This window comes from Rhipicephalus microplus, chromosome 5 (genome assembly GCF_043290135.1).
Source record: "Rhipicephalus microplus isolate Deutch F79 chromosome 5, USDA_Rmic, whole genome shotgun sequence".
NCBI classification, from domain to species: domain Eukaryota; kingdom Metazoa; phylum Arthropoda; class Arachnida; order Ixodida; family Ixodidae; genus Rhipicephalus; species Rhipicephalus microplus.
This window is the reverse complement of record NC_134704.1, coordinates 83,666,053-83,679,370: the sequence shown is the minus strand read 5'-3', so window position 1 is coordinate 83,679,370 and position 13,318 is coordinate 83,666,053. Positions and strand designations below refer to the sequence as shown.

General features: G+C 45.9%; 1 protein-coding gene across 2 annotated transcripts in view; it reads left to right on the top strand.

Annotated features, from left to right (window-relative positions):
* Positions 1-13,318, top strand: part of sev (receptor protein-tyrosine kinase sevenless) — a 176,841-nt gene that overhangs the window by 35,537 nt on the left and 127,986 nt on the right. The window lies entirely within an intron of this gene.

The following is a 13,318-nucleotide window of genomic DNA, read 5'->3' as shown; positions in this document are numbered from 1 at the left end:
TAGACCACCGTGGCGGGGCTTCACGAGGTGATTGATTAGATAGATAGATAGATAGATAGATAGATAGATAGATAGATAGATAGATAGATAGATAGATAGATAGATAGATAGATAGATAGATAGATAGATAGATAGATAGATAGATAGATAGATAGATAGATTTAAAGACAAGCTGCATTTAAAGACAAGCCCTTTAATTGACACTTATTTATTTCATACGCAGCGCGGGGTTTTACAGGCGCTTGATCAAAGCTGCTGCCTTCAAGTACAGCGAGAGAGAGAGAGAAAGAAAAAACATTTTAATAAGTGCATTCAAGCAAAACATGTGAAAAGGAACCCTAGTCCGGGTTGTCTATGACGATCTCGTCGACCAACCTGGCCCGTTGAACCAAGGCCTGGTAGACCTCGGGAGGCCCGTCTTTCTGGGCTGGTGTGCTATATGGTGCCTCGAGAAAAAAAAACATATATTGTACAATCTGCTGAAAACTAACGTAGATGGTGCGCAGCAAATTCTACACTATCTGTAACGCTTGAATTCAAAGCAAGCTAAACAGGCGGTAATGCGTTCGCCTATCCCGTCAGGGACCTGACCTCTTGCAATAAGTAACGCGTTGCAGTGGTGGCTATGCAACTAAATGACCTTTAAGTCGTCCATGGACCTGAATACCACCAGCAAACACACTTTCTCGCCCCCCGCCCCCCTCGAACATTTTAAAGCTTTCTGCACCTCACTTGGGGCTGCACTATAGCTTCAGGATCGGCCCACCATAGATGAAGCGACGATGTCAGGTGGTGACGTCCTATCATTACGTCATTGTGACGTCGGTCACATGGGGTCTTCTGCTACTGCGTTCACCTGTTGTGTTTCCCTAAAGGGCCGCGCAACGACACACTTCGAGCGCTTTTGTCAAAACGTGGACTCAGAAGACTCCAACCCACGACGCCAGTTCGCCTGGAGCCGTCACGTGTTTCCCAGTGATGGAAGGCGATTTAGAGTACTCAGTTCTCTACTGAGATATAACCTACAGCTGTTGTCTCAGCGGAGAAGAGAAACTTTAAATTAATGGAATCGTGCATCAGCCCTCTGCTGATATATACGTAAGACTACTGTCTCCAGTTTGTATAGATGTGTTTAACGATTTTATGTACCTGGTACACTACTACGGGAGAGCACAATGCCGTCCCTAAATAATGATCGATACAGCGTGTATCCAGTTTAACACCAACTGAAAAAAAAAAAAGCATTCACCCTTCATGACAGCTTCTATGCGGTCCTCCACAACCCTCATTTGAAGGCAAGGTTTATTTGAAAGTTTTTGCTTGGTGTTTGTCAATATTTTAAAGAAGCAATTTTTTTCTTGAGAAAACGAAATTTGCTTCTCCTAGGGCATGGATCTATTAGCTGCTCTTTTGCTGCTGCACTAAATTAGGTGGTATAAAAGAGTTGTAGAACGCAAAAATTTGCAATCATGTTGCTCAAGACTACTAAAAAAAATCACAGCATAAGCTGCCCGGAGACATGGTCTCTCCGTTGGCCCCTAGGTGGGAGCCCATCCCAGCAATATGTCGGAAATTAATAAAGTCTACATCTCAATCTCCACGGAGTGAATGATGCTGAGTAGGGCGAAGCGTCCTTGCGTGCATCCGTCAATCTAGTGAACACTCGAAGTACCACCATCTCGCATCTTTTCACCACATATTCATCTTATACAAGTACCGCCACCCAGCGGACATCACCGTACCGCCATCCAGCGCCATTCAGCGTGATGCGTTCAGAGTGACTGTGTTCTGTATTCCTAATTCATTCATTCGCACCCATGTATAATTTGTCTTCAGCCACTTCTTTTGAATACAATCATCCTTAATAGACAATTACGGAGACGAAGTCAGCCTGCAGAAGCTCAAAAACTGCTAGTGATGACAAGTCCATTGCATTCGTAATGACGTTGCGTAAATAAAGCTCATTATTTCATGCGTGAGCACCATTGCCTTGACTAGATGGTATCAAACCGAAAAAACTCAATGGAGGCTCCCTCCCACCTCCTTCATTGCCGTTTGTGCTTGCTGATGCCGCATGCCGTGTTTATTAGACGCGCGTTTCTCGACGCTTTAAGTTATTCGAGCTCAGTGCAACACATGCGGAGGCCACGACGCAGTCGTGAAATTGCGTGCAATGCGGGTTGAGCCGGTCATAATAATAAAGGAAAGGGAGAGAGAAGGGGGGCTCTATTTTTCGTCTCCCCCTTTTTCTCCCCGTCACTGCACAGCTCTAATCGACCGTGAAAATAGGCGACCCCCTTCTGCTGTCTCTCCCTTTCCTCTGTGCGATCCCATTCGACTGGTACCCTCGCTTTTTCTCCCTCTCAGGGCCAGGTGGGTGATCCGTGAGTCTTCTCAGTGCCGTATTTCCTTTATATATACGCTATCGAGCACGGACTACGCTCCCCCCTCACACCTTTTCCTTCTACCGCTCTCGTAAAGCTGACCTTGCCCAGGCGCGTCGGTTGAATGGAGAATCGGGAGAGGGATAGAGGGGTGCTGTGCGCGTACGCTTCGGCATTCGTGGGCTAAAGCGCGTTGTTGCTCGGATTTGAAGAACGAAAATAAAGCAGAATGGAACCGCGTGGAGGCAATGGCTGCGCCCTGGGGGGCTTCATTGAAGCGCTCTCGTTTCCTGATTCTCCTTGCGTAACCTTCGCGTAACCTTTCCCTTCTCTTCTTCTTTTTTATGTCTGATGTGTGACCTGTCCCGTATTATTAGCCCGTATCTCAGCGTACTGCCAGGAGTGCCTTCCGATATTTCGACCTCAGCACGCTCCCATCTGTTTCTCTTCTTTTTTCTTTTTTTTTTCTCGCTTCAGTTACCTACCTTTGATTCTATCGTCGACCGCGTTTGTAAACCGACTTCCGCAGTTTCATGAGAGAAAAGTCCTCTCACGACACACTGCTCGTGACGTGCAAGTCAAACGACGCGGAAAGCCTGGCACTCAATTTGTGAATGGGCGTGTTATGGGTTGAGTCGGTAAGGAGGAAGGAAGCAAGGTGGTTACGTAAGGTTACGACACTTTCTCTGGAAGGGAGCCACTTCCGGTTTCCTTTCGCTCATTGTACGTACGTTGGCACTTGCATTTGGAAACCTTATATAGGGAAGGCGGTGTGAGGGGTAATAGGTTACCTGGATTTGCGATAAAGGGACAGGCGTGAGACCTCCGGGTCTGGAAATGGGGAAGCGGTATTACAAGCTCGAACAATGTATTCCCGACTCGCTGGTCCACTTACTTATTTGGACTTTGCGTACGGTATACCATGGCGTTCGATCATCTGTGCTTTCGTGTTCCTGTAGTATACTTTCAGCCTTGCAAAAGCCAATGCTCGTAGCTCATTACGTAAGCATAGATTATTTGAAAAAGTCGAATATGTGTGTGTGCAAGCGGGATACATGTCAGTATAATGTTCAGGAAAGGAGAAGAATGATTAACCTGAGCACATCTTCAGTTGGCTACTCTAAAATAATGAAAGTAAAATGAATGTCACAGAATAAAAGTGCTTATATTAGACTCCTCTTGTCACAAGTTGTACAGCGTAGTATGTGCCTTCACTTATAAACTGTATACCAGTTCATTCGATGTGATTGTTCATAGCAATGCTGGTGTGTCGTACTTCGAATGTGCTATAGTCACGACATCGTAGTACAATCACAGACTCCTTTACAGCCCGTTCCGCAGTGGAGCAAACCGGAAACTTCCTTTGGTTAACCATCCTGTATTTCCTTATTCTTTCTCTCTCTACTCGATGTAATACCTCTGTCACACGTAGCAACTTGAGTGTACTTTGAGCGAGTGTACTTACGCTTACAAAGTGCCATTTTTGTTGTTCGCCGCTTAACGAGCATGCGAAGTGTATTTTGGAAATGATGACAGTGCCAATTGGCGGATTCGTAGCTCAGCATGTCTTTGTTATTTTGCGCCCGTGTCTTATCGTCGGACCACGTTGTCTTTGTGAAAGTAGCGCCAGTGGCACACGCTATCGAGAATGATTAGAGAACGACTCCCCTACACATGTGCAGGTGTGCCTGGAAGTATACAAAGAGACGGACGCTAGCATGTGCTGCCGCATCCCTCTAGCGGACGTGGCCACAATCTGTACGAGGATGAGAGTAGCGAGGTTTCTTTCTTTATAGTATGACTTGTTTTAATGCACAGCAGTATTTCTTATAGAAGACGCAATGGTTAAAAATACAGTATGAGCGCCGCTTTAAGTAACCGCGTATTTCTGTGCAACCCACTGGTACCGAGGCTCCACACTTCGTCGCAGCGTAGTGAGGTTGGGGTATTGCCGGCAAGTGTACTTTGCAGGAAGTGACCCTCTACTTTCTCGTGTGACACCACGCGAATTACACTCGCAGCGAAGTGTACTCTTCCAAAGTGCCCTCAAGTTGCCACTTGTCACTTGAGGGGTATAACTCTGGAGCTATAGTGGGGCAGTTGCAGAAAGCACTCTCTATAGTAATTACTGGCAGAATAAAACTCTGTGGCACATTTAATATACCCACTACACGTGGTTGAGTGTCGAGAAGAACGAAGAATGTACAAACGCCAACATCTCTTGAAACATATTTAACTAAAAAGGAGAGCTTCAAAGTGTTCATTGTTGAGCGAGTTGTGGCTAAACCATCGTGAGAGCGGAAGTAAACACGACACACACCTGTCCTCGTCTGTCTCTTTCTGTATGACGTGTTTAGTTCCGCTCTCACGATGGTTTTTATGTAAAAAGAAGAGCTTTGAAGGTTGGACTGCAGCGCGACGGGTCACCCCAGTCTTCAGTAAGTAAAGCCGTTTGCCCGTAATTGTCCGTAACAGTTGTTGTGGTGGCTGTTGCTGTGCAATGGACACCCGACGACAGAGGTTGCACTTCGTCCTCCCTTCACGAGGTCTTAGTTCCTCCGTCCTATATGCTCTTTTTTCGTCCACGGTTTCTCGTATGTCCTTTAGAATATCTTCCTCCCCGGGACTGTCTTATCCCCAGAGACGACGTCGGTGATTTCATTGGCGCCGAGCTCTGGTCTGGCGGTTGATGCGGAGGCTGGAATAATAGTGTGTCTCCTTGCCTCTCGGAAGACGAAGTCGCGTCAGCGACGCGCCGCCGCCACTGACGAGTCCCAGATATATATATACGCACGATTGCTCGTGGCCGCCCGTATCGCTCGCTACTCGGAGCCGTGGCTCGTAATTCTCTTTCTCCACGATGCCGTCTTCGTATGTGCCGTGCGAGCCCCCCCTCCCCCTTTCAGGGGCGAAGCTCTTTATAACGGCACCTGTTCGTCCCTCGTAGCTGTTGTAGTATGTGACAAGTATAACATTTCGACCTCCAAAGTTGTGCCGGTGAGAGATTTCTTCTGTGCGTTATTGAACAATAAAAAATAGTGCTCAATGTACATGACAATGGCCGCTAATGGAGAATGAGAGACAGGAGCATTCGGCTTTTAGTTAACGCGCACGATGCGATCCCTATTAGCAGCCATTGGCATGTACATTGAGCACTATCTGACAAGAAAGGGTTGCTACGTTATACTCGCTGGGTGTAACCTCCTTACTTTTAGAAAGGTTTAGCGAGCGTTGAGCCGCAGTGCCACGATTACAATGAACTAGTATATAACCATGAATGAACTCGAGGTGGTTGAAGGTGGGAAGTTGATAGGAAGCGCAAGCCGTAAGAAAGTAGAAGCCGAATTCCTTTGTCTCTCATTTCCCATTAGCTGCCATTGGAATGTACAGACGGGTCCACTGTTAAAGGGAACACCTGCGTGGGCAGCATGTTTGGATTTCGCTATCTTACGGAATCATAGCGGCTTAGGTATGCATAAAGTTACTGGTGGTTAAAAGTTCCGTCTCCTTTTAAAATGCTATTGACACGTCTCAAGATTGTTTCTTCATCCACTTGATCATAGAGGGCCAGGAATTTCGATGGTGTGCACTCCAGTGTTTCCTTCAACAGTGGCCCATACTGTACATTGAGCACTATCTGACAGGAAAAGGTTGCTACATTATACTCGCTGGGCGTAACCTCCTTGGTTTTAGAAAGGTTTAGCGAGCGTTGGGCCGCAGTGCCATTAATACAGTGAACTAGTATATACCATGAACTCGAGGTGGTTAAAGGTGGGAAGTAGACCCGAAGCGCAAGCCGTAAGAAAGTGTGCGTGTGCCACCTCTCGTTTAGTCCTTGGAATGTCCGCTGGATGGCGGTGCTTCTATATGGGGAATATAGGATGAAAAGATGCGAGATGGTGATACTTTGAGTGTTGACTAGATGGACAAACGGACACACAGACAGATGCATGGATGGACGCATGAACGGAACCAGGGGCGGCTGCATGGACGAACGCAGGGACGGACGCACGAACAGACACACGCACGGACAGGCGGATGGGCGAATGAACGGTCACACAGACGGACACATGGATGGACGGAAGCAAGAACGAATGGACGGACGAATGCTTCGCCCCACTTTCCATCATTCACACCGTGGAAATGCTGCCATTTTTTTTATTTTGGGGCATAACAGAGTCGCGAGAATACGAAATCGAGAAGGCTCGCCTCGTGTTCGAACGTTGAACGCGGTGAACTATGGCTGTTTATACGTCCAAAGATCAGCATCGGGGTTTTCTCTGTGATGTTGACGCATGTAATGCCGTGAATATGTGGTCATTAAAAGCGTGCGCGCTCATCACTGTTGCCATGTTTTCGCTTTCCTTCTTTGAATAGTTGCTCTGGAGTCATGTGGGAGTGTCCAAATGATGAAATGCCGCCGCTGCCTTTGTGGTGCGTGTTTTTGAGGCGTGTTTCCTGGCAATTTATGCACACTTGGATGTCTTGAGAGGGACTCTCTTTCTCTCTCTCTTTACACACACACACACACACACACACACACAGACATATATATATATATATATATATATATATATATATATATATATATATATATATATATATATATATATATATATATATAAATGGAGGGAGGGAGAATTTGTGCTTCATTGTTCTTTAACCTTCTATATTATGGGGATGGGATGTTGATCAGGCTGACATTATTTAGAGATTCGTGATTCAGAGGCAGGGAACTTAAATATCGACGTACTTGAACAGCTTTCGATCTGCCTGAATAGACATTCCTGCTACTGGTGGTGTAGTCATCACTCCACATATTAGTTGCGGTCATTATCTGACGCTGACTTGTTATGTCGTTGAGAAGAGAGATAAAGATACAAGGAAAGGCAGGGAGGTTAACCAGACGCACATCCGGTTTGCTACCCTACACTGGGGAAGGGATAAAGGGGAGAAAAGAGGTTGCACAAAGATGAGAAGGTACACACAATCACGAGCACACTCGGTGAGCACACACAGTTCACAGGCGGTCGCTCAGGTTTGTTGACTTAAGGTAAAGAAGCAGTGCTTTAGTTGCTTTCTGCGCAACTGAGGCAGATGCCCAAGGTCCTAGTATCTTCTGCACACAAAATGGTCCGGGGTCAAGTCGATTCAAAACCATCCGTAGCTGGCATCGCTGTGTGTCCTAGCAAGCGCAGCTGCAGAGGACGTGTTCGATGGTTTCTTCATCTCCGCAGTAGTCGCATGTAGGAGTGTCTGCCATACCAATGCGAAAGGAGTACACCTTTGTGAATGCAACACCCAACCTAAGGCGGCATAACAGTGTCGCATCGGAGCGGGAAAGTTGTGATGGTAGCTTTAGCTTTAGCGAAGGATCCAGTTCATAAAATTGACACCTTTGGAAGCTGGTAGACGACCAGAACGTGCGTGTGAGATCTCGAGCCAGCAGGTAAAGTTGTCTTGCTGCATCATTCCTTGATAGAGGAATCGGGACTACACGGGTTTCTTCATGGGCTGAGCGGGCTGCATCATCGGCTAGTTCATTTCCGGTAATACCGATATGTCCAGGCAGCCATTGATATATAATATCATGCCCTCGTGCTAGAGCTTCATGATGGCAATGTCTTATTTCTTGTACCAGTTGGTCATGGCTCCTCCTACGCATGGCAGACTGCAAACTCTGAAGCGCTGCCTTCGAATCACAGAATATGACCCATTTTCCTGGACGTTCTTGAACGAGATATTGTAAAGCAGCCCTTATAGCAGCAAGCTCTGATGCCGTAGATGTAGTCATATGCGACAACTTAAACTTGATTGTCATTTCTGCAGCCGGAATTACAGCGGCACTTGATGAGCTGCTGGATGAGACGGACCCATCAGTGTATATCTGCGTTTGGTCTAAGTACAACTTATGTAATAATAGCAGTGTTGCTTGCTTCAATGCTACTCTGGAGTGACTGCTTTTCTTTTTGATTCCCGGAATTTCTAGACGTACTTGCGGCTGGTCGAGGCACCACAAAGGGCATGCCGTTCTCGCAGCTGGCGTATATCCTGATGGAATGCTGTTTAGGTGCTTGGCTATGACGTCTGAAAACGTAGCACGTGGTCTTCCGGAAAGTAGAAGGGCCAAGTGGTGGTCGGGGACACGGCTAGCATGTCGAATGTGCGCTCTGAGGCAATCCACAGCTATATATGTCCTGACCGGATGGTCTTTGGCAAGCATGATTGTGGCATAAGTAGAAGCGCATCGGGGCAGTCCTAGGCAGATACGCAGTGCCTGACCCTGCAAACTCTCCAATGAATGAGTATTCGATTTGCAAGTGTTAGTCAGTACCGGCAAGCTGTAGCGCAATAGACCCAGAAATAGGGCCCTGTACAGCTGTAGCATGGAGGCCACAGAAGTTCCCCATGCTTTACCGCACAAGAATTTCATGATATGCACAATAGATAGCAGTCTCTTCTTCAAGTACGCACAATGTGGGCTCCACGAAAGACTTCTGTTGATTATTATGCCCAGGAAACGATGCGTCCGTGCATATTTGACACTCTGCCCATTGATGTAAACAGGGTATGGCGTCATTGGTTTGCGTGTAAACGCCATCAACGCGCACTTCACAGTTGATATATTTAGGCCTTGTTTCTGAAGGTAGGCTGTTGTGAGGGTTGCTGCCCGCTGTATTCGTGCACGCACCTGAGGTCGAGTAACTGCAGCACTCCAGAGGCAAATATCATCGGCGTATATGGATAGGCACACCGACTTTGGCAGAACCTTCACCAGACCAATGAGGGTCACATTGAACAATGTGGGGCTTAAAACACCTCCCTGAAGTACTCCGCAGTAGGTGTAATGTTGGGCAGTTGTACCCTCATATGTTTGTACAAAGAAACCTCTGCCAGTTATATAATCTTTGATCCATTGAAACATTCGTCCACCAATGCCCATTGCTGCGAGAGAAGTGAGGATGGCATCGTGAGCTACATTATCATATGCACCCTTCACGTCAAGAAAGAGTGCCACTGATATGCGTTTGCGACTTTTTTCTTGTTGAACAAATGTTGACAAATCAAGGACACAGTCAATGGAGGAGCGGCCCCGACGAAAGCCTGCCATGCAAGAAGGGTATTTGGTGTATCGTTCCAAGTACCACTCGAGACGAAATAGAACCATCCTTTCCATCACTTTTCCGAGGCAGCTTGCGAGGGCAATAGGGCGATACGCTGTCAAGTCCAATGGTGATTTTCCCGATTTCAAAAGTGGTATTAATCGACTAATTTTCCATTCTCGGGGAACACTGCCGCTGAGCCAGGAGTTGTTGAAGCATGTTAAAAGTTCTTTTCTAGCTTTTTGTCCAAGGTGTCCCAACGCACTATAAGTAATACCATCAGGACCTGGCGATGACTTGCGCTTAGAAGCGACTAACGCACCTTCCAGTTCTTCCATGGTGAATGGAATGTCCATTTCTGGTAATCGCGTCTCAGGAACGATCACGGCGTCGATGCTCTCGTTCACAATATTCCCGGCAACTCTCGTGCAAAATTCTTCAGCCACCTCGAGTTCTGTTTTTCCCTGATGGAGTGCCAAAGTTTTAAAAGGGTGCCGTTGTTGTGGAGAGGAGCGAAGACCACAAACTGTTCTCCAAATATATGACAGCGGTTTATGAGGGTCTAGATATTCGCAGAATGCTTTCCAGCGTTCGCTCTGCAGTTTGTAAATGCGTCGTTGAATCTTTTTCTGGAGCCGCCTTGCTTCCCTCAGATCGTAAATTGATCTTGTGCGTCTGTATCGTTGTTCTGCACGCCTTCGTATAGCTCGTAATTTTTCCAGTTCGATGTCAAACTGTGTAACTTTAGACGAAAATGGTGATTTACATTTGGACGCTTGCATAGCTTCCACTATGGTATTTTCCAGGCTGCAGGCGAGGCCTTCTTGGCAAGCGTTCTCAACACGCGATGCAAACATCGACCAGTCAGTGCCAATTGCAACACCGGAAGAGAAATTTTTTACGATACCATCGATCGTCACGTAGGTGGGTATGTGATCACTCGCATGAGTCTCAATATCGCAAAACTACTTAACTTTGTGAGAGAAGCACCGTGACACCAATGTCAGGTCAAGGCAACTGCCATACGTGAGACCCCGCAGATATGTGGATGTCGTTGAGAAGAGGCCGCATAACGAATATGACCTTGTACTGTATTACGAAACATTTTACTGATTCATTGTTGCGGTCACGTTGTGCGATGGCTGATTTCCTTAACATGTTTTGAAGTCATGTGACGTAACTGACTGAGCTTCTTTTTCAGCGACTTGATGTCGATGCACAGAGGTATTCAGGCTCTTCCTATATATGAGGCAGATAGTAGCGAGGTCACGATGTGCAAAAGTTATGGACAGCACAAGAAAGAAAAGTAGAATTATCTTGATGCCATTAGAAAACCTTAATAATAATAATAATAATAATAATAATAATAATAATAATAATAATAATAATAATAATAATAATAATAATAATAATAATAATACTATATTAATAACTTTATTTTCAATCAATACACCGTTGATGGAGAGGGTGAGAATAAAAGCGACTATACGCTTGACTAAGTTCTCACCCCCCTAATTACATTGCTGATAACTTTTTTTTTCTGTGCAGTTCTATTCACACATGTTAGCACGCTTAAACGAACAGGCAATAAGACTGTAGTGCATACGGAAACGTTTACCACGTCATCAAAATACACAAAGACAAAATTTGCGACAAAATCAGTTACGTGGCTGTACGCAGATAAACGCAATGTCCTCATGGGAACCGAAAATTTCGCTTCCGCTCCCCGACACGCATGTGTCGCACGCAGCGCCAACTTCCCCGCTTTTCAATAACTGCAGCGAGGATGGACTATAGCTCCGCAACTGACGAAGTACAAAAGCATTTCTAGAAAATATGAAAGGGCTGACCATTTTTGCGATTCCATAACAACCACAAAAAAAATGCTATTCTGCTGGTGCCCGCCTGCTCCTACTGTCCATCTCCTGTGGCGAGCTGCGCAGTGGTTATACCGTGCAGTACCACGGAAGGTATGGCCGGCTTCACGTGTTCATAGTAATGTGTACTTGCAGCGTAGTGTCGTCCCTCCAAATGCAACTGTGCTACTTAGTCACTTAGCTAATTACGTATCGCTAATTACTACAGTAAAGACGAGATACCAAGTTCGGAAACACTGCTTCAGAGAAAAACCTAGAAGTAGAATGCAAAGGTGATCATGCCTCGAGATCATCACAAACAGAAAAAAAGTTCAAATTTAATGCATAGCCAATCAATTTCTCTAGTTTCATTCGACAGTAAGGTGGTGCAAGCTTGGCGCTTAACTAAATAGGTCAGTTACCACGTAATATTACGTGTTCACACTGTATCACCGGTTTCCTCAATATTTTGTAGTTCGAGAGGATTATTTTGAGGAATAGCTCTAACCCCCGCTCCTCGACTCGAATTCCATCCTTCACTTGACTGAGTAGAGCACTGTGCCGCTGCTCGACTGAAATTGACGCTGCGCTTCTCAAGAATCACCGCAGAATATTGCCGATATGCAGTGAGTTGTTCTGCCAAGAGATGGCGCTCCCATCGAGTTTGTCAAGTCGAGGAGACTTCTTGGGTGAAGGAGCGTTTGTGAATACGGCGGTTAGCCTACTCTAAGCCTCTAGTTTTGAAAAATTACAACATGTAAATGATAATAAAGGTATTTCTGTGCACCTGAAACGGGAACGCAGCGTGCTATAAAACTCTCTCACCGATACTGCGCTTGAACCACTTAGTGAAACACATGCCTAATTGATAGGAGTCTTCTTTAGAGCTGCTCCGGTAGTGCACAGTACTGTCGAATCACAAACGTGTACGAACGCAGGGTTCTTCATCGTTCCCTCGCCCTCCTTCGCTGGCAGCGACAGCCGGAGAAGCCTCACAATAATGGGTCGGGCCCCGAATGGGTGAGGCTGTACGCTTTGGTGTGCAACAACAAACGCGACAAGCTCCACGCCGGGTGGACCGCGATGGCCGCTCCCAGGAAGCCGCGGAGGACGGAGAGGGAGAACCGCGACAGGGGTGTCACGAGCTTCTCTCTTTTTTCAATAGAAGCTCCCATTTCCTCCTCGCCTCTGGCGCATGCTACAACTTCCGTCGCTTTTGCTGGGCTACACTGTAAAAAAAAATGTCTCGGTACACAGCAAAAGCTGCTGGTAAATCGTTGCCGGAGGCATTCTGTAAATGAGTAACAGCAGGCTCCGTATCACGAAGTCTCTGTTATACATTTTTCCGTATTCTCTTTCACATCATATCTGTATTCCTGAACACAGCAGATCTGTTATTTCAAACACAGCAAATCTGTTAACCCAAACACAGCAAATCTGTCAACCCAAACACAGCAAATCTGTCAACCCAAACACAGCAAATCTGTTAACCCAAACACAGCAAATCTGTTATTCCAAACACAGCAGATCTGTTATTCCAAACACAGCAAATCTGTTATCCCAAACACAGCAAATCTGTTATCTCAAACACATCATGACTCTGTTTGTAGGAATACAGAATTTGCTGTATTTAGAGGAGGAATAAACGGAGATCGCTGTAGAGCAGTCTGGCTGTAAATTATTCCGTTATTATTAATGAAAACAGAAGCTTCAGTAAAACACCTGGTTTCGTTTAATGGCTTTTCTGTGCTTGACTAAGGTTTTGTGTAGTTTCTTTGCCTTGAAGGAAAGAGTTGTTTCACTGAGCATAAAATAAACTTAGTTTTGGTAGTAACTTAATTTGTGAAAAACTAACACAAGCTTTTGTTGACCAGTACTGTCGAAAAGCCGATGTTTTACGGGATGGAATGGAATGTTTATGTGGCTGCCTGTAGATTCTCATGATTGAGTTTTATGTCCAATTTTATGTACTGTT